The sequence below is a fragment of the Cryptomeria japonica genome, unplaced genomic scaffold (assembly GCF_030272615.1).
Source record: "Cryptomeria japonica unplaced genomic scaffold, Sugi_1.0 HiC_scaffold_191, whole genome shotgun sequence".
Taxonomy (NCBI): domain Eukaryota; kingdom Viridiplantae; phylum Streptophyta; class Pinopsida; order Cupressales; family Cupressaceae; genus Cryptomeria; species Cryptomeria japonica.
Window position 1 is genome coordinate 266,202 of NW_026729013.1, and position 23,439 is coordinate 289,640.

General features: G+C 62.7%; 3 non-coding genes across 3 annotated transcripts; all 3 read left to right on the plus strand.

Annotated features, from left to right (window-relative positions):
• Nucleotides 1–2,172: 2,172 nt before the first annotated feature.
• Nucleotides 2,173–2,291, plus strand: LOC131867937 (5S ribosomal RNA). The gene has a single exon (XR_009366458.1). It is a non-coding gene; the product is annotated as a 5S ribosomal RNA (ribosomal RNA).
• A 7,804-nt stretch (nt 2,292–10,095) lies between these two features.
• Nucleotides 10,096–10,214, plus strand: LOC131867938 (5S ribosomal RNA). Its single transcript, XR_009366459.1, has one exon. It is a non-coding gene; the product is annotated as a 5S ribosomal RNA (ribosomal RNA).
• Nucleotides 10,215–18,018: 7,804 nt separating this feature from the next.
• LOC131867928 (5S ribosomal RNA) lies at nt 18,019–18,137 on the plus strand. Its single transcript, XR_009366449.1, has one exon. It is a non-coding gene; the product is annotated as a 5S ribosomal RNA (ribosomal RNA).
• The last annotated feature ends 5,302 nt before the right edge of the window (nt 18,138–23,439 follow it).

The window sequence follows — 23,439 nt, forward strand, 5'->3', positions numbered from 1 at the left end:
GCGGGTGCCAAGGTGGGTAACAAGTTGGGTGTTAGGATGGGTGAGTGCTAGAGTGGGTGCCAAGGTGGGTGGGTGCTAAGGTGGATGCCAAGGTGGTTCACAGGGTGGGTGGGTTCTAGGGTGAGTTCCAAGGTGGGTCACAGGTTCAGTGCTAGGGTGGGTGTCAAGGCGGGTGTCGAGGTGCCTGGGTGCTAGGGTGTGGATGCAAATGTGGGTCATAGGGTGGGTACTAGGGTGGGCTGCAATGTGGGTGCCAAGGTGGGTAACATGCTCGGTGGGTTCTAAATTGGGTGCCAGGGTGGGTGTGCACCCACCTTGCCCGAGGTGGGTGCCAAGGTGCCAGTGTGGGTGGGTGCTAAGGTGGATGCCAAGGTGGGTGAGAAGGTGGGTGATAGGTTGAGTGGTAGGATGGGTGGGTGCCAAGATGGGTCACAGGGTGGGTGCAAGGGTGGGTAGGTGCTAGGGTTGGTGTCAGGGTGGGTGGGTGCTAGGTTGGGTTCCAAGGTGGGTGCGAGGGTGAGTGTCAAGGTGGGTCACAGGTTAGGTGCTAGGATGGGTGAGTGCTAGGGTGCAAAGGTGCCAGGGTGGGTGCTAGGATGGGTCGATGCTAGGGTGAGTGGCAAGGTGGGTCCACAAGTGTCAAGGTGGGTGCCGAGGTGGGTGCCAAGTCGGCGACTGCTATGGTGGATGCCAAGGTGGGTCACGGGGTGGGTGCCAAGTTGCTAGGTTGGGTTCCAAGGTGGGTGCCAACGTGGGTGCTAGGGTGCGTGGGTTAAAGGGTGTGTCACAACGTGGGTGCCAGGATGGGTGCGCACCCACACTGGCCAAGACGGGTGCGGGTGCAAGGTTGGGTTCCAAGCCCGGTCACAGGCTGGGTGCTAGGATGGGTGGGTGCCAAGGTGGGCACCAGGGTGGGTGCACCCACCCTGGCCAAGGTGGGTCACGGGGTGGGTCCTAGGGTGGGTAACGGGGTGGGTACTAAGGTGCGTGCCAAGGTGGGTCATAGGGTGGGTGCCAAGGTGGGCACCAGGGTGGGTGTGCACCAACCCTAGCCAGGGTAGGTCACGGGGTGGTTGTCGGGGTGGGCGTCAAGGAGCCAAGGTGGGTGGCAAGTAGCCAAGTTGCGTGCCAAGGTGGGTGTCGGGGTGGGTGCCAAGGATCCAAGGTGGGTGCCAAGGAACCAAGGTGGGTGTCTGGGTGGGTGCCGAGGTGGGAGCCAGGGTGGGTCCCAAGGTGAGTGCAAAGGTGGGTGCCAGGGTCAAGGTGAGTGCCAATGTGGGTTCCAAGGTGCCAGGGTCAGGGTGAGTGCCAATGTGGGTTCAAAGGTGCTAAGTTGGGTGCGAGGTTGGGTGCGAGGGTGGGTGGGTGCCAAGGTGTGCTAGGTGGAAGCCCGGGTGGGTCGGCATCCCATGGGTGTCGAGTTGGGTGCCTGATGGGTGCTTCTTGTCAAGTTTTAGTCGTCGGGACTCATTTCGAGCCTTAGAGGTCGTTTCTTGTCCGGTTGCCCTGTCTTCGACCTGGGAACCCAATTTTGGTCCTCGGGTCCCATTTTTTTTTGTCTCGCATCCCACTTTTGGCCTGTGGCCTTTTCGGGGTCGATTCTCGTTTTGGGCATCAGAGCATGTTTCTTCTCCTAAAACCCAATATTTGTTTATTAAGTCTCGGAACACATTTTTGTTCTCGTGGACCCATCATGGGTCTTGGAACGCATTTGTGGTCCTTGGGTCCCATTTTGCATCCCGAAACTTGTGTTTTGGTGCTTGATCCCTATTTTGGGTGCCCACCTTGCACCAAGTGCGCACCCGGGGCAAACCGAGCGCCTTGGTGCACCGGGGCAAGATCGAGCGTGCACCCGAGGCGCCCCGAACATGCACCAAGGTGCACTCGGCCCACATGTGAGCACAGGTCGTTGCGCCCGAGGTGGTGTGTGGGCACCGCGTTGCAGACGGGACACTGCACGCACACGACGCCCCCTCCAGGTGCACGCACGTAGGCCGGGCCGGGTGCACACCCGACGCCCTAGCAAGGTGCGCGCACCCGGGCAGGGCTCACACTTGGCGAACGGGGCGCACTTCGCGAGGGAGGGTGTGCACCTCGACGGGGGTGGGTGGCCGGGGTGGATTCGCACGTGGGTCGCGGTTTGCTAAGTACACACTGCGACAAGCTCATAACGGGTGCGATCATACCAGCATTAGTGCACCGGATCCCATCAGAACTCCGCAGTTAAGCGCGCTTGGGCCGGAGTAGTACTGGGATGGGTGACCTCCCGGGAAGTCCCGGTGTTGCACCCTTTTTTAGTTTTTCGCCGGGCGTCGCAATGCTATTTGAATAAACCTTTTGCCCGTTTGCGTTCTCGTCGGGGCCGGGCCGGGCCGGGGTGCGCTGCCCGCACTACCGCGCGCGCGGGGGCGACACCGAGCGCGCACCCGAGGCGCCCCGAGCACACAGGCCACGGTGCAACCCGGGCGTTGTGCGCGCACCCCGGTGCGCCCGAGGTGCTGCGCGCGCACCCAGGTGAAATCGGTGTGCACCTCGGCCAGTGCGCGCTCGGTCGAGTCGCGCACGTTGGCCAAGGTGCACGGTGATGTTTCTTACTCTAAGGTTCCGCACCAGACGCCCGGGACAGGTGAGCGAAGCTGGGCGGGGCCGGGTGCGCGGCCGGGGCAGGTGCACGCAGCTGGAGAGAGCTTTGGAGCACACTTCGGAGCGCACCAATGATGCGCTCCATTCAAAAGTTTCCTGAAAAGGCAAAAAAAGTTGAGATTATAGAATTTCCCACTTGAGAGATTGTAAAAAAAAAAAATTTAAAATGAAGGAAACGCGGGTGCCAAGGTGTGCGCAGCCCAGCCAAGGTGTGCGCACCAAGGCGCCCACCCTGGCGAAGGTGCACGCAAGGTGCGCACCCGAGGCAAACCGGACAATTAACCCAACTTTCGACTTCGCGCGCACCTTGGAGCGCACTTCGGAGCGCTCCTTGGTGCGCACCAATCTTGGGCACCTCGGAGTGCACCATGGCGCCCACCAAGGTGCGCACCCGGGGCAAACCGAGCTCCGACTTCGTGCGCACCTTGGAGCGCACGAAAGGTGCGCACCATGGCGCCCACCAAGGTGCGCAGCCCAGCCAAGGCGTGCGCATCAAGGTGCGCACCCTGGCGAAGGTGCGCACCCGGGGCAAACCGAGCTCCGACTTCGTGCGCACCTTGGAGCGCACAAAAGGTGCGCAACCCAGCCAAGGTGTGCGCACCCCGGTCAAACCGAGCTCCGAATCGTGCGCACCAGAGGTGCACGCCATCGTGCGCACCTTGGAGCACACTTCGGAGCCCTCCTTGGTGCGCGCCGATGTTGCGCACCTCGGAGCGCACCCGGGGAAAACAATGCAATTAACCCGACTTTCGACTTCGTGGGCACCTCGGAGCGCTCTCGGGTTCGCACCTCGGAGCACACCGAGGTGCGCACCTTTGATGCGCTGCCTTCACCAATTTCCAGAAAAGGCAAGAAAACATTGAGAAGGTGTGCGCACCGAGGTGCCCACCCTGGCGAAGGTGCACGCGAGGTGCGCACCCGGGGCAAACCGAGCTCCGACTTCGTGCACGCCGCACCTTGGAGCACACTTCGGAGCGCTCCTTGGTGCGCACCAGGGCGCGCAACCCAGCCGAGGTGCCCACCCCGGCGAAGGTGCACGCGAGGTGCGCACCCGGGGCAAACCGGGCTCCGACTTCGTGCACGCCATGGTGCCCACCGCGGCGAAGGTGCACGTGAGGTGCGCACCCGGGGCAAACCGGGCTCCGACTTCGTGCACGCCGCACCTTGGAGCACACTTCGGAGCGCTCCTTGGTGCGCACCATGGTGCCCACCAGGGCGCGCAACCCCGCCGAAGGTGCACGCGAGGTGCGCACCCGGGGCAAACCGGGCTCCGACTTCGTGCACGCCGCACCTTGGAGCACACTTCGGAGCGCTCCTTGGTGCGCACCATGGTGCCCACCAGGGCGCGCAACCCCGCCGAAGGTGCACGCGAGGTGCGCACCCGGGGCAAACCGGGCTCCGACTTCGTGCACGCCATGGTGCGCACCGCGGCGAAGGTGCGCACCCGGGGCAAACCGGGCTCCGACTTCGTGCACGCCGCACCTTGGAGCACACTTCGGAGCGCTCCTTGGTGCGCACCAGGGCGCGCAACCCAGCCGAGGTGCCCACCCCGGCGAAGGTGCACGCGAGGTGCGTACCCGGGGCAAACCGGGCTCCGACTTCGTGCACGCCGCACCTTGGAGCACACTTCGGAGCGCTCCTTGGTGCGCACCATGGTGCCCACCAGGCCGCGCAACCCAGCCAAGGTGTGCGCACCAAGGTGCACGCGAGGTGCGCACCCGGGGCAAACCGGGGTCCGACTTCGTGCACGCCGCACCTTGGAGCACACATCGGGGCGCTCCCGGGTTCGCACCGGCGTTGCGCACCGTGGTGGGCACCTCGGAGCACACCAAGGTGGGCAGCGAGGTGCGCACCTTTGATGCGATGCCTTCACTAATTTCCATAAAAGGCAAAAAAAAAACGAGATTTTAAAATTTCCGTTTTGAAAGATAGTGAGAAAAAGGGAATGCTGGTGCCATCTTGAGCCCGCCCTGGTGCGCAGCCCAGCCAAGGTGTGCGCACCAAGGTGCCCACCCTGGCGAAGGTGCGCGCCCGGGCAATTAACCCAACTTCCAACTTCGCGCGCGCCAGGGTGGGAGCGCACCCAACAACCGGGCCTGGGAAGAGCCAATGCGAGAAACCCCACCAAACGCTCTGACAAAAAAAGAGGGGGCGCTCCAGTAACCCCGCTTCGGAGCGCACCCTGGGCAAACCCAGCCAAGGTGCCCACCCCGGCCAAGGTGCAGGCGAGGTGCGCACCCGGGGCAAACCGGGCTCCGACAACGTGCACGCCGCACCTTGGAGCACACTTCGTAGCGCTCCCGGGTGCGCACCTCAGAGCACACCAAGGTGGGCAGCGAGGTGCGCACCTTTGATGCGCTGCCTTCACTAATTTCCAGAAAAGGCAAAAAAAAAAGGAGATTTTAAAATTTCCGTTTTGAAAGATAGTGAAAAAAACGGAACGCGCGTGCCATCTTGAGCCCGCCCTGGTGCGCAGCCCAGGTAAGGTGCCCACCCTGGCAAAGGTGCGCACCCGGGCAATTAACCCTACTTCCGACTTCGTGCGCGCCAGGGTGGCAACCGGGCCTCGGAAGAGCCAATGCGAGAAACCCCACCAAACGCTCCGACAAAAAAAGAGGCGGCGCTCCAATAACCCCGCTTCGGAGCGCAGCCGGGGCAAACCCAGCCAAGGTGCCCACCCCGACGAAGGTGCACGCGAGGTGCGCACCCGGGGCAAACCGGGCTCCGACAACGTGCACGCAGCACCTTGGAGCACACTTCGAAGCACTCCCGGGTGCCCACCGGCGTTGCGCACCGTGGTGGGCAGCGAGGTGCGCACCTTTGATGCGCTGCCTTCACTAATTTCCAGAAAAAGGCAAAAAAAAATGAGATTTTAAAATTTCCGTTTTGAAAGATAGTGAAAAAAAAGGAACGCGGGTGCCATCTTGAGCCCGCCCTGGTGCGCAGCCCAGGCAAGGCATGCGCACCAAGGTGCCCACCCGAGGTGCACACCCGGGGCAAACCGGGCTCCGACTTCGTGCAGGCCGCACCTTGGAGCACACTTCGGAGCGCTCCTTGGTGCGCACCATGGTGCCCACCAGGGCGCGCAACCCAGCCAAGGTCTGCACACCAAGGTGCCCACCCCGGCGAAGGTGCACGCGAGGTGCGCACCCGGGGCAAACCGGGCTCCGACTTCGTGCACGCCATGGTGCCCACCGCGGCGAAGGTGCACGCGAGGTGCGCACCCGGGGCAAACCGGGCTCCGACTTCGTGCACGCCGCACCTTGGAGCACACTTCGGAGCGCTCCTTGGTGCGCACCATGGTGCCCACCAGGGCGCGCAACCCAGCCAAGGTGTGCGCACCAAGGTGCACGCGAGGTGCGCACCCGGGGCAAACCGGGGTCCGACTTCGTGCACGCCGCACCTTGGAGCACACATCGGAGCGCTCCCAGGTTCGCACCAGCGTTGCGCACCTTTGATGCGCTGCCTTCACTAATTTCCAGAAAAGGCAAAAAAAAACGATATTTTAAAATTTCCGTTCTGAAAGATAGTGAAAAAAACGGAACGCGGGTGCCATCTTGAGCCCTTCCTGGTGCGCAGCCCAGGCAAGTTGTGCGCACCAAGGTGCCCACCCTGGCGGAGGTGCGCGCCCGGGGCAAACCGGGCTCCGACTTCGTGCACTGCATGGTGCCCACCAAGGCGCGCAACCCAGCCAAGGTGCCCACCGCAGCGAAGGTGCACGCGAGGTGCACACCCGGGGCAAACCGGGCTCCGACTTCGTGCACGCCGCACCTTGGAGCACACTTCAGAGCGCTCCTTGGTGCGCACCAGGGCGCGCAACCCAGCCGAGGTGCCCACCCCGGCGAAGGTGCACGCGAGGTGCGCACCCGGGGCAAACCGGGCTCCGACTTCGTGCACGCCATGGTGCCCACCGCGGCGAAGGTGCGCACCCGGGGCAAACCGGGCTCCGACTTCGTGCACGCCGCACCTTGGAGCACACTTCGGAGCGCTCCTTGGTGCGCACCATGGTGCCCACCAGGCCGCGCAACCCAGCCAAGGTGTGCGCACCAAGGTGCACGCGAGGTGCGCACCCGGGGCAAACCGGGGTCCGACTTCGTGCACGCCGCACCTTGGAGCACACATCGGGGCGCTCCCGGGTTCGCACCGGCGTTGCGCACCGTGGTGGGCACCTCGGAGCACACCAAGGTGGGCAGCGAGGTGCGCACCTTTGATGCGATGCCTTCACTAATTTCCATAAAAGGCAAAAAAAAAATGAGATTTTAAAATTTCCGTTTTGAAAGATAGTGAGAAAAAGGGAATGCTGGTGCCATCTTGAGCCCGCCCTGGTGCGCAGCCCAGCCAAGGTTTGCGCACCAAGGTGCCCACCCTGGCGAAGGTGCGCGCCCGGGCAATTAACCCAACTTCCAACTTCGCGCGCGCCAGGGTGGGAGCGCACCCAACAACCGGGCCTGGGAAGAGCCAATGCGAGAAACCCCACCAAACTCTCTGACAAAAAAAGAGGGGGCGCTCCAGTAACCCCGCTTCGGAGCGCACCCTGGGCAAACCCAGCCAAGGTGCCCACCCCGGCCAAGGTGCAGGCGAGGTGCGCACCCGGGGCAAACCGGGCTCCGACAACGTGCACGCCGCACCTTGGAGCACACTTCGTAGCGCTCCCGGGTGCGCACCTCAGAGCACACCAAGGTGGGCAGCGAGGTGCGCACCTTTGATGCGCTGCCTTCACTAATTTCCAGAAAAGGCAAAAAAAAAAGGAGATTTTAAAATTTCCGTTTTGAAAGATAGTGAAAAAAACGGAACGCGCGTGCCATCTTGAGCCCGCCCTGGTGCGCAGCCCAGGTAAGGTGCCACCCTGGCAAAGGTGCGCACCCGGGCAATTAACCCTACTTCCGACTTCGTGCGCGCCAGGGTGGCAACCGGGCCTCGGAAGAGCCAATGCGAGAAACCCCACCAAACGCTCCGACAAAAAAAGAGGCGGCGCTCCAATAACCCCGCTTCGGAGCGCAGCCGGGGCAAACCAAGCCAAGGTGCCCACCCCGACGAAGGTGCACGCGAGGTGCGCACCCGGGGCAAACCGGGCTCCGACAACGTGCACGCAGCACCTTGGAGCACACTTCGAAGCACTCCCGGGTGCCCACCGGCGTTGCGCACCGTGGTGGGCAGCGAGGTGCGCACCTTTGATGCGCTGCCTTCACTAATTTCCAGAAAAAGGCAAAAAAAAATGAGATTTTAAAATTTCCGTTTTGAAAGATAGTGAAAAAAAAGGAACGCGGGTGCCATCTTGAGCCCGCCCTGGTGCGCAGCCCAGGCAAGGCATGCGCACCAAGGTGCCCACCCGAGGTGCACACCCGGGGCAAACCGGGCTCCGACTTCGTGCAGGCCGCACCTTGGAGCACACTTCGGAGCGCTCCTTGGTGCGCACCATGGTGCCCACCAGGGCGCACCCGGGGCAAACCGGGCTCCGACTTCGTGCACGCCGCACCTTGGAGCACACATCGGAGCGCTCCCAGGTTCGCACCAGCGTTGCGCACCTTTGATGCGCTGCCTTCACTAATTTCCAGAAAAGGCAAAAAAAAACGATATTTTAAAATTTCCGTTCTGAAAGATAGTGAAAAAAACGGAACGCGGGTGCCATCTTGAGCCCTTCCTGATGCGCAGCCCAGGCAAGTTGTGCGCACCAAGGTGCCCACCCTGGCGGAGGTGCGCGCCCGGGGCAAACCGGGCTCCGACTTCGTGCACTGCATGGTGCCCACCAAGGCGCGCAACCCAGCCAAGGTGCCCACCGCAGCGAAGGTGCACGCGAGGTGCGCACCCGAGGTGCACACCCGGGGCAAACCGGGCTCCGACTTCGTGCACGCCGCACCTTGGAGCACACTTCAGAGCGCTCCTTGGTACGCACCAGGGCGCGCAACCCAGCCAAGGTGCTCACCCCGGCGAAGGTGCACGCGAGGTGCGCACCCGGGGCAAACCGGGCTCGGACTTCGTGCACGCCGCACCTTGGAGCACACATCGGAGCGCTCCCGGGTTCGCACCAGCATTGCGCACCTTTGATGCGCTGCCTTCACTAATTTCCAGAAAAGGCAAAAAAAAGAAAAAAATGAGATTTTAAAATTTCCGTTTTGAAAGATAGTGAAAAAAACGGAACGCGGGTGCCATCTTGAGCCCGCCCTGGTGTGCAGCCCAGGCAAGTTGTGCGCACCAAGGCACCCACCCTGGCCAAGGTGGGTCACGGGGTGGGTCCTAGGGTGGGTAACGGGGTGGGTACTAAGGTGCGTGCCAAGGTGGGTCATAGGGTGGGTGCCAAGGTGGGCACCAGGGTGGGTGTGCACCAACCCTAGCCAGGGTAGGTCACGGGGTGGTTGTCGGGGTGGGCGTCAAGGAGCCAAGGTGGGTGGCAAGTAGCCAAGTTGCGTGCCAAGGTGGGTGTCGGGGTGGGTGCCAAGGATCCAAGGTGGGTGCCAAGGAACCAAGGTGGGTGTCTGGGTGGGTGCCGAGGTGGGAGCCAGGGTGGGTCCCAAGGTGAGTGCAAAGGTGGGTGCCAGGGTCAAGGTGAGTGCCAATGTGGGTTCCAAGGTGCCAGGGTCAGGGTGAGTGCCAATGTGGGTTCAAAGGTGCTAAGTTGGGTGCGAGGTTGGGTGCGAGGGTGGGTGGGTGCCAAGGTGTGCTAGGTGGAAGCCCGGGTGGGTCGGCATCCCATGGGTGTCGAGTTGGGTGCCTGATGGGTGCTTCTTGTCAAGTTTTAGTCGTCGGGACTCATTTCGAGCCTTAGAGGTCGTTTCTTGTCCGGTTGCCCTGTCTTCGACCTGGGAACCCAATTTTGGTCCTCGGGTCCCATTTTTTTTTGTCTCGCATCCCACTTTTGGCCTGTGGCCTTTTCGGGGTCGATTCTCGTTTTGGGCATCAGAGCATGTTTCTTCTCCTAAAACCCAATATTTGTTTATTAAGTCTCGGAACACATTTTTGTTCTCGTGGACCCATCATGGGTCTTGGAACGCATTTGTGGTCCTTGGGTCCCATTTTGCATCCCGAAACTTGTGTTTTGGTGCTTGATCCCTATTTTGGGTGCCCACCTTGCACCAAGTGCGCACCCGGGGCAAACCGAGCGCCTTGGTGCACCGGGGCAAGATCGAGCGTGCACCCGAGGCGCCCCGAACATGCACCAAGGTGCACTCGGCCCACATGTGAGCGCAGGTCGTTGCGCCCGAGGTGGTGTGTGGGCACCGCGTTGCAGACGGGACACTGCACGCACACGACGCCCCCTCCAGGTGCACGCACGTAGGCCGGGCCGGGTGCACACCCGACGCCCTAGCAAGGTGCGCGCACCCGGGCAGGGCTCACACTTGGCGAACGGGGCGCACTTCGCGAGGGAGGGTGTGCACCTCGACGGGGGTGGGTGGCCGGGGTGGATTCGCACGTGGGTCGCGGTTTGCTAAGTACACACTGCGACAAGCTCATAACGGGTGCGATCATACCAGCATTAGTGCACCGGATCCCATCAGAACTCCGCAGTTAAGCGCGCTTGGGCCGGAGTAGTACTGGGATGGGTGACCTCCCGGGAAGTCCCGGTGTTGCACCCTTTTTTAGTTTTTCGCCGGGCGTCGCAATGCTATTTGAATAAACCTTTTGCCCGTTTGCGTTCTCGTCGGGGCCGGGCCGGGCCGGGGTGCGCTGCCCGCACTACTGCGCGCGCGGGGGCGACACCGAGCGCGCACCCGAGGCGCCCCGAGCACACAGGCCACGGTGCAACCCGGGCGTTGTGCGCGCACCCCGGTGCGCCCGAGGTGCTGCGCGCGCACCCAGGTGAAATCGGTGTGCACCTCGGCCAGTGCGCGCTCGGTCGAGTCGCGCACGTTGGCCAAGGTGCACGGTGATGTTTCTTACTCTAAGGTTCCGCACCAGACGCCCGGGACAGGTGAGCGAAGCTGGGCGGGGCCGGGTGCGCGGCCGGGGCAGGTGCACGCAGCTGGAGAGAGCTTTGGAGCACACTTCGGAGCGCACCAATGATGCGCTCCATTCAAAAGTTTCCTGAAAAGGCAAAAAAAGTTGAGATTATAGAATTTCCCACTTGAGAGATTGTAAAAAAAAAAAATTTAAAATGAAGGAAACGCGGGTGCCAAGGTGTGCGCAGCCCAGCCAAGGTGTGCGCACCAAGGCGCCCACCCTGGCGAAGGTGCACGCAAGGTGCGCACCCGAGGCAAACCGGACAATTAACCCAACTTTCGACTTCGCGCGCACCTTGGAGCGCACTTCGGAGCGCTCCTTGGTGCGCACCAATCTTGGGCACCTCGGAGTGCACCATGGCGCCCACCAAGGTGCGCACCCGGGGCAAACCGAGCTCCGACTTCGTGCGCACCTTGGAGCGCACGAAAGGTGCGCACCATGGCGCCCACCAAGGTGCGCAGCCCAGCCAAGGCGTGCGCATCAAGGTGCGCACCCTGGCGAAGGTGCGCACCCGGGGCAAACCGAGCTCCGACTTCGTGCGCACCTTGGAGCGCACAAAAGGTGCGCAACCCAGCCAAGGTGTGCGCACCCCGGTCAAACCGAGCTCCGAATCGTGCGCACCAGAGGTGCACGCCATCGTGCGCACCTTGGAGCACACTTCGGAGCCCTCCTTGGTGCGCGCCGATGTTGCGCACCTCGGAGCGCACCCGGGGAAAACAATGCAATTAACCCGACTTTCGACTTCGTGGGCACCTCGGAGCGCTCTCGGGTTCGCACCTCGGAGCACACCGAGGTGCGCACCTTTGATGCGCTGCCTTCACCAATTTCCAGAAAAGGCAAGAAAACATTGAGAAGGTGTGCGCACCGAGGTGCCCACCCTGGCGAAGGTGCACGCGAGGTGCGCACCCGGGGCAAACCGGGCTCCGACTTCGTGCACGCCGCACCTTGGAGCACACTTCGGAGCGCTCCTTGGTGCGCACCAGGGCGCGCAACCCAGCCGAGGTGCCCACCCCGGCGAAGGTGCACGCGAGGTGCGCACCCGGGGCAAACCGGGCTCCGACTTCGTGCACGCCATGGTGCCCACCGCGGCGAAGGTGCACGCGAGGTGCGCACCCGGGGCAAACCGGGCTCCGACTTCGTGCACGCCGCACCTTGGAGCACACTTCGGAGCGCTCCTTGGTGCGCACCATGGTGCCCACCAGGGCGCGCAACCCCGCCGAAGGTGCACGCGAGGTGCGCACCCGGGGCAAACCGGGCTCCGACTTCGTGCACGCCGCACCTTGGAGCACACTTCGGAGCGCTCCTTGGTGCGCACCATGGTGCCCACCAGGGCGCGCAACCCCGCCGAAGGTGCACGCGAGGTGCGCACCCGGGGCAAACCGGGCTCCGACTTCGTGCACGCCATGGTGCGCACCGCGGCGAAGGTGCGCACCCGGGGCAAACCGGGCTCCGACTTCGTGCACGCCGCACCTTGGAGCACACTTCGGAGCGCTCCTTGGTGCGCACCAGGGCGCGCAACCCAGCCGAGGTGCCCACCCCGGCGAAGGTGCACGCGAGGTGCGTACCCGGGGCAAACCGGGCTCCGACTTCGTGCACGCCGCACCTTGGAGCACACTTCGGAGCGCTCCTTGGTGCGCACCATGGTGCCCACCAGGCCGCGCAACCCAGCCAAGGTGTGCGCACCAAGGTGCACGCGAGGTGCGCACCCGGGGCAAACCGGGGTCCGACTTCGTGCACGCCGCACCTTGGAGCACACATCGGGGCGCTCCCGGGTTCGCACCGGCGTTGCGCACCGTGGTGGGCACCTCGGAGCACACCAAGGTGGGCAGCGAGGTGCGCACCTTTGATGCGATGCCTTCACTAATTTCCATAAAAGGCAAAAAAAAAACGAGATTTTAAAATTTCCGTTTTGAAAGATAGTGAGAAAAAGGGAATGCTGGTGCCATCTTGAGCCCGCCCTGGTGCGCAGCCCAGCCAAGGTGTGTGCACCAAGGTGCCCACCCTGGCGAAGGTGCGCGCCCGGGCAATTAACCCAACTTCCAACTTCGCGCGCGCCAGGGTGGGAGCGCACCCAACAACCGGGCCTGGGAAGAGCCAATGCGAGAAACCCCACCAAACGCTCTGACAAAAAAAGAGGGGGCGCTCCAGTAACCCCGCTTCGGAGCGCACCCTGGGCAAACCCAGCCAAGGTGCCCACCCCGGCCAAGGTGCAGGCGAGGTGCGCACCCGGGGCAAACCGGGCTCCGACAACGTGCACGCCGCACCTTGGAGCACACTTCGTAGCGCTCCCGGGTGCGCACCTCAGAGCACACCAAGGTGGGCAGCGAGGTGCGCACCTTTGATGCGCTGCCTTCACTAATTTCCAGAAAAGGCAAAAAAAAAAGGAGATTTTAAAATTTCCGTTTTGAAAGATAGTGAAAAAAACGGAACGCGCGTGCCATCTTGAGCCCGCCCTGGTGCGCAGCCCAGGTAAGGTGCCCACCCTGGCAAAGGTGCGCACCCGGGCAATTAACCCTACTTCCGACTTCGTGCGCGCCAGGGTGGCAACCGGGCCTCGGAAGAGCCAATGCGAGAAACCCCACCAAACGCTCCGACAAAAAAAGAGGCGGCGCTCCAATAACCCCGCTTCGGAGCGCAGCCGGGGCAAACCCAGCCAAGGTGCCCACCCCGACGAAGGTGCACGCGAGGTGCGCACCCGGGGCAAACCGGGCTCCGACAACGTGCACGCAGCACCTTGGAGCACACTTCGAAGCACTCCCGGGTGCCCACCGGCGTTGCGCACCGTGGTGGGCAGCGAGGTGCGCACCTTTGATGCGCTGCCTTCACTAATTTCCAGAAAAAGGCAAACAAAAATGAGATTTTAAAATTTCCGTTTTGAAAGATAGTGAAAAAAAAGGAACGCGGGTGCCATCTTGAGCCCGCCCTGGTGCGCAGCCCAGGCAAGGCATGCGCACCAAGGTGCCCACCCGAGGTGCACACGCGGGGCAAACCGGGCTCCGACTTCGTGCAGGCCGCACCTTGGAGCACACTTCGGAGCGCTCCTTGGTGCGCACCATGGTGCCCACCAGGGCGCGCAACCCAGCCAAGGTCTGCACACCAAGGTGCCCACCCCGGCGAAGGTGCACGCGAGGTGCGCACCCGGGGCAAACCGGGCTCCGACTTCGTGCACGCCATGGTGCCCACCGCGGCGAAGGTGCACGCGAGGTGCGCACCCGGGGCAAACCGGGCTCCGACTTCGTGCACGCCGCACCTTGGAGCACACTTCGGAGCGCTCCTTGGTGCGCACCATGGTGCCCACCAGGGCGCGCAACCCAGCCAAGGTGTGCGCACCAAGGTGCACGCGAGGTGCGCACCCGGGGCAAACCGGGGTCCGACTTCGTGCACGCCGCACCTTGGAGCACACATCGGAGCGCTCCCAGGTTCGCACCAGCGTTGCGCACCTTTGATGCGCTGCCTTCACTAATTTCCAGAAAAGGCAAAAAAAAACGATATTTTAAAATTTCCGTTCTGAAAGATAGTGAAAAAAACGGAACGCGGGTGCCATCTTGAGCCCTTCCTGGTGCGCAGCCCAGGCAAGTTGTGCGCACCAAGGTGCCCACCCTGGCGGAGGTGCGCGCCCGGGGCAAACCGGGCTCCGACTTCGTGCACTGCATGGTGCCCACCAAGGCGCGCAACCCAGCCAAGGTGCCCACCGCAGCGAAGGTGCACGCGAGGTGCACACCCGGGGCAAACCGGGCTCCGACTTCGTGCACGCCGCACCTTGGAGCACACTTCAGAGCGCTCCTTGGTGCGCACCAGGGCGCGCAACCCAGCCGAGGTGCCCACCCCGGCGAAGGTGCACGCGAGGTGCGCACCCGGGGCAAACCGGGCTCCGACTTCGTGCACGCCATGGTGCCCACCGCGGCGAAGGTGCGCACCCGGGGCAAACCGGGCTCCGACTTCGTGCACGCCGCACCTTGGAGCACACTTCGGAGCGCTCCTTGGTGCGCACCATGGTGCCCACCAGGCCGCGCAACCCAGCCAAGGTGTGCGCACCAAGGTGCACGCGAGGTGCGCACCCGGGGCAAACCGGGGTCCGACTTCGTGCACGCCGCACCTTGGAGCACACATCGGGGCGCTCCCGGGTTCGCACCGGCGTTGCGCACCGTGGTGGGCACCTCGGAGCACACCAAGGTGGGCAGCGAGGTGCGCACCTTTGATGCGATGCCTTCACTAATTTCCATAAAAGGCAAAAAAAAAACGAGATTTTAAAATTTCCGTTTTGAAAGATAGTGAGAAAAAGGGAATGCTGGTGCCATCTTGAGCCCGCCCTGGTGCGCAGCCCAGCCAAGGTTTGCGCACCAAGGTGCCCACCCTGGCGAAGGTGCGCGCCCGGGCAATTAACCCAACTTCCAACTTCGCGCGCGCCAGGGTGGGAGCGCACCCAACAACCGGGCCTGGGAAGAGCCAATGCGAGAAACCCCACCAAACTCTCTGACAAAAAAAGAGGGGGCGCTCCAGTAACCCCGCTTCGGAGCGCACCCTGGGCAAACCCAGCCAAGGTGCCCACCCCGGCCAAGGTGCAGGCGAGGTGCGCACCCGGGGCAAACCGGGCTCCGACAACGTGCACGCCGCACCTTGGAGCACACTTCGTAGCGCTCCCGGGTGCGCACCTCAGAGCACACCAAGGTGGGCAGCGAGGTGCGCACCTTTGATGCGCTGCCTTCACTAATTTCCAGAAAAGGCAAAAAAAAAAGGAGATTTTAAAATTTCCGTTTTGAAAGATAGTGAAAAAAACGGAACGCGCGTGCCATCTTGAGCCCGCCCTGGTGCGCAGCCCAGGTAAGGTGCCACCCTGGCAAAGGTGCGCACCCGGGCAATTAACCCTACTTCCGACTTCGTGCGCGCCAGGGTGGCAACCGGGCCTCGGAAGAGCCAATGCGAGAAACCCCACCAAACGCTCCGACAAAAAAAGAGGCGGCGCTCCAATAACCCCGCTTCGGAGCGCAGCCGGGGCAAACCAAGCCAAGGTGCCCACCCCGACGAAGGTGCACGCGAGGTGCGCACCCGGGGCAAACCGGGCTCCGACAACGTGCACGCAGCACCTTGGAGCACACTTCGAAGCACTCCCGGGTGCCCACCGGCGTTGCGCACCGTGGTGGGCAGCGAGGTGCGCACCTTTGATGCGCTGCCTTCACTAATTTCCAGAAAAAGGCAAAAAAAAATGAGATTTTAAAATTTCCGTTTTGAAAGATAGTGAAAAAAAAGGAACGCGGGTGCCATCTTGAGCCCGCCCTGGTGCGCAGCCCAGGCAAGGCATGCGCACCAAGGTGCCCACCCGAGGTGCACACCCGGGGCAAACCGGGCTCCGACTTCGTGCAGGCCGCACCTTGGAGCACACTTCGGAGCGCTCCTTGGTGCGCACCATGGTGCCCACCAGGGCGCACCCGGGGCAAACCGGGCTCCGACTTCGTGCACGCCGCACCTTGGAGCACACATCGGAGCGCTCCCAGGTTCGCACCAGCGTTGCGCACCTTTGATGCGCTGCCTTCACTAATTTCCAGAAAAGGCAAAAAAAAACGATATTTTAAAATTTCCGTTCTGAAAGATAGTGAAAAAAACGGAACGCGGGTGCCATCTTGAGCCCTTCCTGGTGCGCAGCCCAGGCAAGTTGTGCGCACCAAGGTGCCCACCCTGGCGGAGGTGCGCGCCCGGGGCAAACCGGGCTCCGACTTCGTGCACTGCATGGTGCCCACCAAGGCGCGCAACCCAGCCAAGGTGCCCACCGCAGCGAAGGTGCACGCGAGGTGCGCACCCGAGGTGCACACCCGGGGCAAACCGGGCTCCGACTTCGTGCACGCCGCACCTTGGAGCACACTTCAGAGCGCTCCTTGGTACGCACCAGGGCGCGCAACCCAGCCAAGGTGCTCACCCCGGCGAAGGTGCACGCGAGGTGCGCACCCGGGGCAAACCGGGCTCGAACTTCGTGCACGCCGCACCTTGGAGCACACATCGGAGCGCTCCCGGGTTCGCACCAGCATTGCGCACCTTTGATGCGCTGCCTTCACTAATTTCCAGAAAAGGCAAAAAAAAGAAAAAAATGAGATTTTAAAATTTCCGTTTTGAAAGATAGTGAAAAAAACGGAACGCGGGTGCCATCTTGAGCCCGCCCTGGTGTGCAGCCCAGGCAAGTTGTGCGCACCAAGGCACCCACCCTGGCCAAGGTGGGTCACGGGGTGGGTCCTAGGGTGGGTAACGGGGTGGGTACTAAGGTGCGTGCCAAGGTGGGTCATAGGGTGGGTGCCAAGGTGGGCACCAGGGTGGGTGTGCACCAACCCTAGCCAGGGTAGGTCACGGGGTGGTTGTCGGGGTGGGCGTCAAGGAGCCAAGGTGGGTGGCAAGTAGCCAAGTTGCGTGCCAAGGTGGGTGTCGGGGTGGGTGCCAAGGATCCAAGGTGGGTGCCAAGGAACCAAGGTGGGTGTCTGGGTGGGTGCCGAGGTGGGAGCCAGGGTGGGTCCCAAGGTGAGTGCAAAGGTGGGTGCCAGGGTCAAGGTGAGTGCCAATGTGGGTTCCAAGGTGCCAGGGTCAGGGTGAGTGCCAATGTGGGTTCAAAGGTGCTAAGTTGGGTGCGAGGTTGGGTGCGAGGGTGGGTGGGTGCCAAGGTGTGCTAGGTGGAAGCCCGGGTGGGTCGGCATCCCATGGGTGTCGAGTTGGGTGCCTGATGGGTGCTTCTTGTCAAGTTTTAGTCGTCGGGACTCATTTCGAGCCTTAGAGGTCGTTTCTTGTCCGGTTGCCCTGTCTTCGACCTGGGAACCCAATTTTGGTCCTCGGGTCCCATTTTTTTTTGTCTCGCATCCCACTTTTGGCCTGTGGCCTTTTCGGGGTCGATTCTCGTTTTGGGCATCAGAGCATGTTTCTTCTCCTAAAACCCAATATTTGTTTATTAAGTCTCGGAACACATTTTTGTTCTCGTGGACCCATCATGGGTCTTGGAACGCATTTGTGGTCCTTGGGTCCCATTTTGCATCCCGAAACTTGTGTTTTGGTGCTTGATCCCTATTTTGGGTGCCCACCTTGCACCAAGTGCGCACCCGGGGCAAACCGAGCGCCTTGGTGCACCGGGGCAAGATTGAGCGTGCACCCGAGGCGCCCCGAACATGCACCAAGGTGCACTCGGCCCACATGTGAGCGCAGGTCGTTGCGCCCGAGGTGGTGTGTGGGCACCGCGTTGCAGACGGGACACTGCACGCACACGACGCCCCCTCCAGGTGCACGCACGTAGGCCGGGCCGGGTGCACACCCGACGCCCTAGCAAGGTGCGCGCACCCGGGCAGGGCTCACACTTGGCGAACGGGGCGCACTTCGCGAGGGAGGGTGTGCACCTCGACGGGGGTGGGTGGCCGGGGTGGATTCGCACGTGGGTCGCGGTTTGCTAAGTACACACTGCGACAAGCTCATAACGGGTGCGATCATACCAGCGTTAGTGCACCGGATCCCATCAGAACTCCGCAGTTAAGCGCGCTTGGGCCGGAGTAGTACTGGGATGGGTGACCTCCCGGGAAGTCCCGGTGTTGCACCCTTTTTTAGTTTTTCGCCGGGCGTCGCAATGCTATTTGAATAAACCTTTTGCCCGTTTGCGTTCTCGTCGGGGCCGGGCCGGGCCGGGGTGCGCTGCCCGCACTACCGCGCGCGCGGGGGCGACACCGAGCGCGCACCCGAGGCGCCCCGAGCACACAGGCCACGGTGCAACCCGGGCGTTGTGCGCGCACCCCGGTGCGCCCGAGGTGCTGCGCGCGCACCCAGGTGAAATCGGTGTGCACCTCGGCCAGTGCGCGCTCGGTCGAGTCGCGCACGTTGGCCAAGGTGCACGGTGATGTTTCTTACTCTAAGGTTCCGCACCAGACGCCCGGGACAGGTGAGCGAAGCTGGGCGGGGCCGGGTGCGCGGCCGGGGCAGGTGCACGCAGCTGGAGAGAGCTTTGGAGCACACTTCGGAGCGCACCAATGATGCGCTCCATTCAAAAGTTTCCTGAAAAGGCAAAAAAAGTTGAGATTATAGAATTTCCCACTTGAGAGATTGTAAAAAAAAAAAATTTAAAATGAAGGAAACGCGGGTGCCAAGGTGTGCGCAGCCCAGCCAAGGTGTGCGCACCAAGGCGCCCACCCTGGCGAAGGTGCACGCAAGGTGCGCACCCGAGGCAAACCGGACAATTAACCCAACTTTCGACTTCGCGCGCACCTTGGAGCGCACTTCGGAGCGCTCCTTGGTGCGCACCAATCTTGGGCACCTCGGAGTGCACCATGGCGCCCACCAAGGTGCGCACCCGGGGCAAACCGAGCTCCGACTTCGTGCGCACCTTGGAGCGCACGAAAGGTGCGCACCATGGCGCCCACCAAGGTGCGCAGCCCAGCCAAGGCGTGCGCATCAAGGTGCGCACCCTGGCGAAGGTGCGCACCCGGGGCAAACCGAGCTCCGACTTCGTGCGCACCTTGGAGCGCACAAAAGGTGCGCAACCCAGCCAAGGTGTGCGCACCCCGGTCAAACCGAGCTCCGAATCGTGCGCACCAGAGGTGCACGCCATCGTGCGCACCTTGGAGCACACTTCGGAGCCCTCCTTGGTGCGCGCCGATGTTGCGCACCTCGGAGCGCACCCGGGGAAAACAATGCAATTAACCCGACTTTCGACTTCGTGGGCACCTCGGAGCGCTCTCGGGTTCGCACCTCGGAGCACACCGAGGTGCGCACCTTTGATGCGCTGCCTTCACCAATTTCCAGAAAAGGCAAGAAAACATTGAGAAGGTGTGCGCACCGAGGTGCCCACCCTGGCGAAGGTGCACGCGAGGTGCGCACCCGGGGCAAACCGGGCTCCGACTTCGTGCACGCCGCACCTTGGAGCACACTTCGGAGCGCTCCTTGGTGCGCACCAGGGCGCGCAACCCAGCCGAGGTGCCCACCCCGGCGAAGGTGCACGCGAGGTGCGCACCCGGGGCAAACCGGGCTCCGACTTCGTGCACGCCATGGTGCCCACCGCGGCGAAGGTGCACGCGAGGTGCGCACCCGGGGCAAACCGGGCTCCGACTTCGTGCACGCCGCACCTTGGAGCACACTTCGGAGCGCTCCTTGGTGCGCACCATGGTGCCCACCAGGGCGCGCAACCCCGCCGAAGGTGCACGCGAGGTGCGCACCCGGGGCAAACCGGGCTCCGACTTCGTGCACGCCGCACCTTGGAGCACACTTCGGAGCGCTCCTTGGTGCGCACCATGGTGCCCACCAGGGCGCGCAACCCCGCCGAAGGTGCACGCGAGGTGCGCACCCGGGGCAAACCGGGCTCCGACTTCGTGCACGCCATGGTGCGCACCGCGGCGAAGGTGCGCACCCGGGGCAAACCGGGCTCCGACTTCGTGCACGCCGCACCTTGGAGCACACTTCGGAGCGCTCCTTGGTGCGCACCAGGGCGCGCAACCCAGCCGAGGTGCCCACCCCGGCGAAGGTGCACGCGAGGTGCGTACCCGGGGCAAACCGGGCTCCGACTTCGTGCACGCCGCACCTTGGAGCACACTTCGGAGCGCTCCTTGGTGCGCACCATGGTGCCCACCAGGCCGCGCAACCCAGCCAAGGTGTGCGCACCAAGGTGCACGCGAGGTGCGCACCCGGGGCAAACCGGGGTCCGACTTCGTGCACGCCGCACCTTGGAGCACACATCGGGGCGCTCCCGGGTTCGCACCGGCGTTGCGCACCGTGGTGGGCACCTCGGAGCACACCAAGGTGGGCAGCGAGGTGCGCACCTTTGATGCGATGCCTTCACTAATTTCCATAAAAGGCAAAAAAAAAACGAGATTTTAAAATTTCCGTTTTGAAAGATAGTGAGAAAAAGGGAATGCTGGTGCCATCTTGAGCCCGCCCTGGTGCGCAGCCCAGCCAAGGTGTGCGCACCAAGGTGCCCACCCTGGCGAAGGTGCGCGCCCGGGCAATTAACCCAACTTCCAACTTCGCGCGCGCCAGGGTGGGAGCGCACCCAACAACCGGGCCTGGGAAGAGCCAATGCGAGAAACCCCACCAAACGCTCTGACAAAAAAAGAGGGGGCGCTCCAGTAACCCCGCTTCGGAGCGCACCCTGGGCAAACCCAGCCAAGGTGCCCACCCCGGCCAAGGTGCAGGCGAGGTGCGCACCCGGGGCAAACCGGGCTCCGACAACGTGCACGCCGCACCTTGGAGCACACTTCGTAGCGCTCCCGGGTGCGCACCTCAGAGCACACCAAGGTGGGCAGCGAGGTGCGCACCTTTGATGCGCTGCCTTCACTAATTTCCAGAAAAGGCAAAAAAAAAAGGAGATTTTAAAATTTCCGTTTTGAAAGATAGTGAAAAAAACGGAACGCGCGTGCCATCTTGAGCCCGCCCTGGTGCGCAGCCCAGGTAAGGTGCCCACCCTGGCAAAGGTGCGCACCCGGGCAATTAACCCTACTTCCGACTTCGTGCGCGCCAGGGTGGCAACCGGGCCTCGGAAGAGCCAATGCGAGAAACCCCACCAAACGCTCCGACAAAAAAAGAGGCGGCGCTCCAATAACCCCGCTTCGGAGCGCAGCCGGGGCAAACCCAGCCAAGGTGCCCACCCCGACGAAGGTGCACGCGAGGTGCGCACCCGGGGCAAACCGGGCTCCGACAACGTGCACGCAGCACCTTGGAGCACACTTCGAAGCACTCCCGGGTGCCCACCGGCGTTGCGCACCGTGGTGGGCAGCGAGGTGCGCACCTTTGATGCGCTGCCTTCACTAATTTCCAGAAAAAGGCAAACAAAAATGAGATTTTAAAATTTCCGTTTTGAAAGATAGTGAAAAAAAAGGAACGCGGGTGCCATCTTGAGCCCGCCCTGGTGCGCAGCCCAGGCAAGGCATGCGCACCAAGGTGCCCACCCGAGGTGCACACGCGGGGCAAACCGGGCTCCGACTTCGTGCAGGCCGCACCTTGGAGCACACTTCGGAGCGCTCCTTGGTGCGCACCATGGTGCCCACCAGGGCGCGCAACCCAGCCAAGGTCTGCACACCAAGGTGCCCACCCCGGCGAAGGTGCACGCGAGGTGCGCACCCGGGGCAAACCGGGCTCCGACTTCGTGCACGCCATGGTGCCCACCGCGGCGAAGGTGCACGCGAGGTGCGCACCCGGGGCAAACCGGGCTCCGACTTCGTGCACGCCGCACCTTGGAGCACACTTCGGAGCGCTCCTTGGTGCGCACCATGGTGCCCACCAGGGCGCGCAACCCAGCCAAGGTGTGCGCACCAAGGTGCACGCGAGGTGCGCACCCGGGGCAAACCGGGGTCCGACTTCGTGCACGCCACACCTTGGAGCACACATCGGAGCGCTCCCAGGTTCGCACCAGCGTTGCGCACCTTTGATGCGCTGCCTTCACTAATTTCCAGAAAAGGCAAAAAAAAACGAGATTTTAAAATTTCCGTTCTGAAAGATAGTGAAAAAAACGGAACGCGGGTGCCATCTTGAGCCCTTCCTGGTGCGCAGCCCAGGCAAGTTGTGCGCACCAAGGTGCCCACCCTGGCGGAGGTGCGCGCCCGGGGCAATCCGGGCTCCGACTTCGTGCACTGCATGGTGCCCACCAAGGCGCGCAACCCAGCCAAGGTGCCCACCGCAGCGAAGGTGCACGCGAGGTGCGCACCCGAGGTGCACACCCGGGGCAAACCGGGCTCCGACTTCGTGCACGCCGCACCTTGGAGCACACTTCAGAGCGCTCCTTGGTGCGCACCAGGGCGCGCAACCCAACCAAGGTCTGCACACCAAGGTGCTCACCCCGGCGAAGGTGCACGCGAGGTGCGCACCCGGGGCAAACCGGGCTCGGACTTCGTGCACGCCGCACCTTGGAGCACACATCGGAGCGCTCCCGGGTTCGCACCAGCATTGCGCACCTTTGATGCGCTGCCTTCACTAATTTCCAGAAAAGGCAAAAAAAAAAAAAAAAAAACGAGATTTTAAAATTTCCGTTTTGAAAGATAGTGAAAAAAACGGAACGCGGGTGCCATCTTGAGCCCGCCCTGGCGAAGGTGCGCACCCGAGGCAAACCGGGCAATTAACCCAACTTCCGATTTCGTGCACGCCAGGGTGGGTGCGCACCCAACAACCGGGCCTGGGAAGCCCCAATGCGAGAAACCCCACCAAACGCTCGGACAAAAAAAGAGGGGCCGCTCCAATAACCCCACTTCGGAGCGCACCAGAAACCACACTGGACGCTTGGGCAAAAATGTAATGCGCACCCGAAGCCCCTACCCAGAAATCCCCAGTTCGGACATGGGGAGCTGCAACGGTAAAAAGCCTCACTAAACTCTCGGACGGAAAGGTGGCTCGAGGGTAATGCCCGAAACCCCACTTCCACTTCCGCTCTTCGGAGCCCCGCCTAGCACTTGGACGAAAAAAATGCGGCACATGGGTTGCCGAGCTTGGCACCTGGATGAGAAACCCCTCTTCGGAGCCCCGCCCGGCACTTGGACAAAAAAAGTGCAGCCCCCGGATGAGAAACCCCTCTTCGAAGCCCCGCCCAACACTTGGACGGAAAAAATGCGGCCCAAGGGTTGCCCAGCTTGGCCCCTGGATGAGAAACCCCTCTTCGAAGCCCCGCCCAACACTTGGACAAAAAAAATGCGGCCCAAGGGTTTTGCCCAGCTCGGCCCCCGGATGAGAAACCCCTCTTCGGAGCCCCGCCCAGCACTTGGACGAAAAAAATGCGGCCCAAGGGTTGCCCCATCTTGGCACCCGGATGAGAAACCCCTCTTCAGAGCTTGGAAAACCCCACTCAGCCCTTTGACAGGAAGGCGGACCCAGGGTCGCATCATATTTTCATCCACACTTGGCATCCGGGGAAGAAAAGAGTGCGCCACAAAC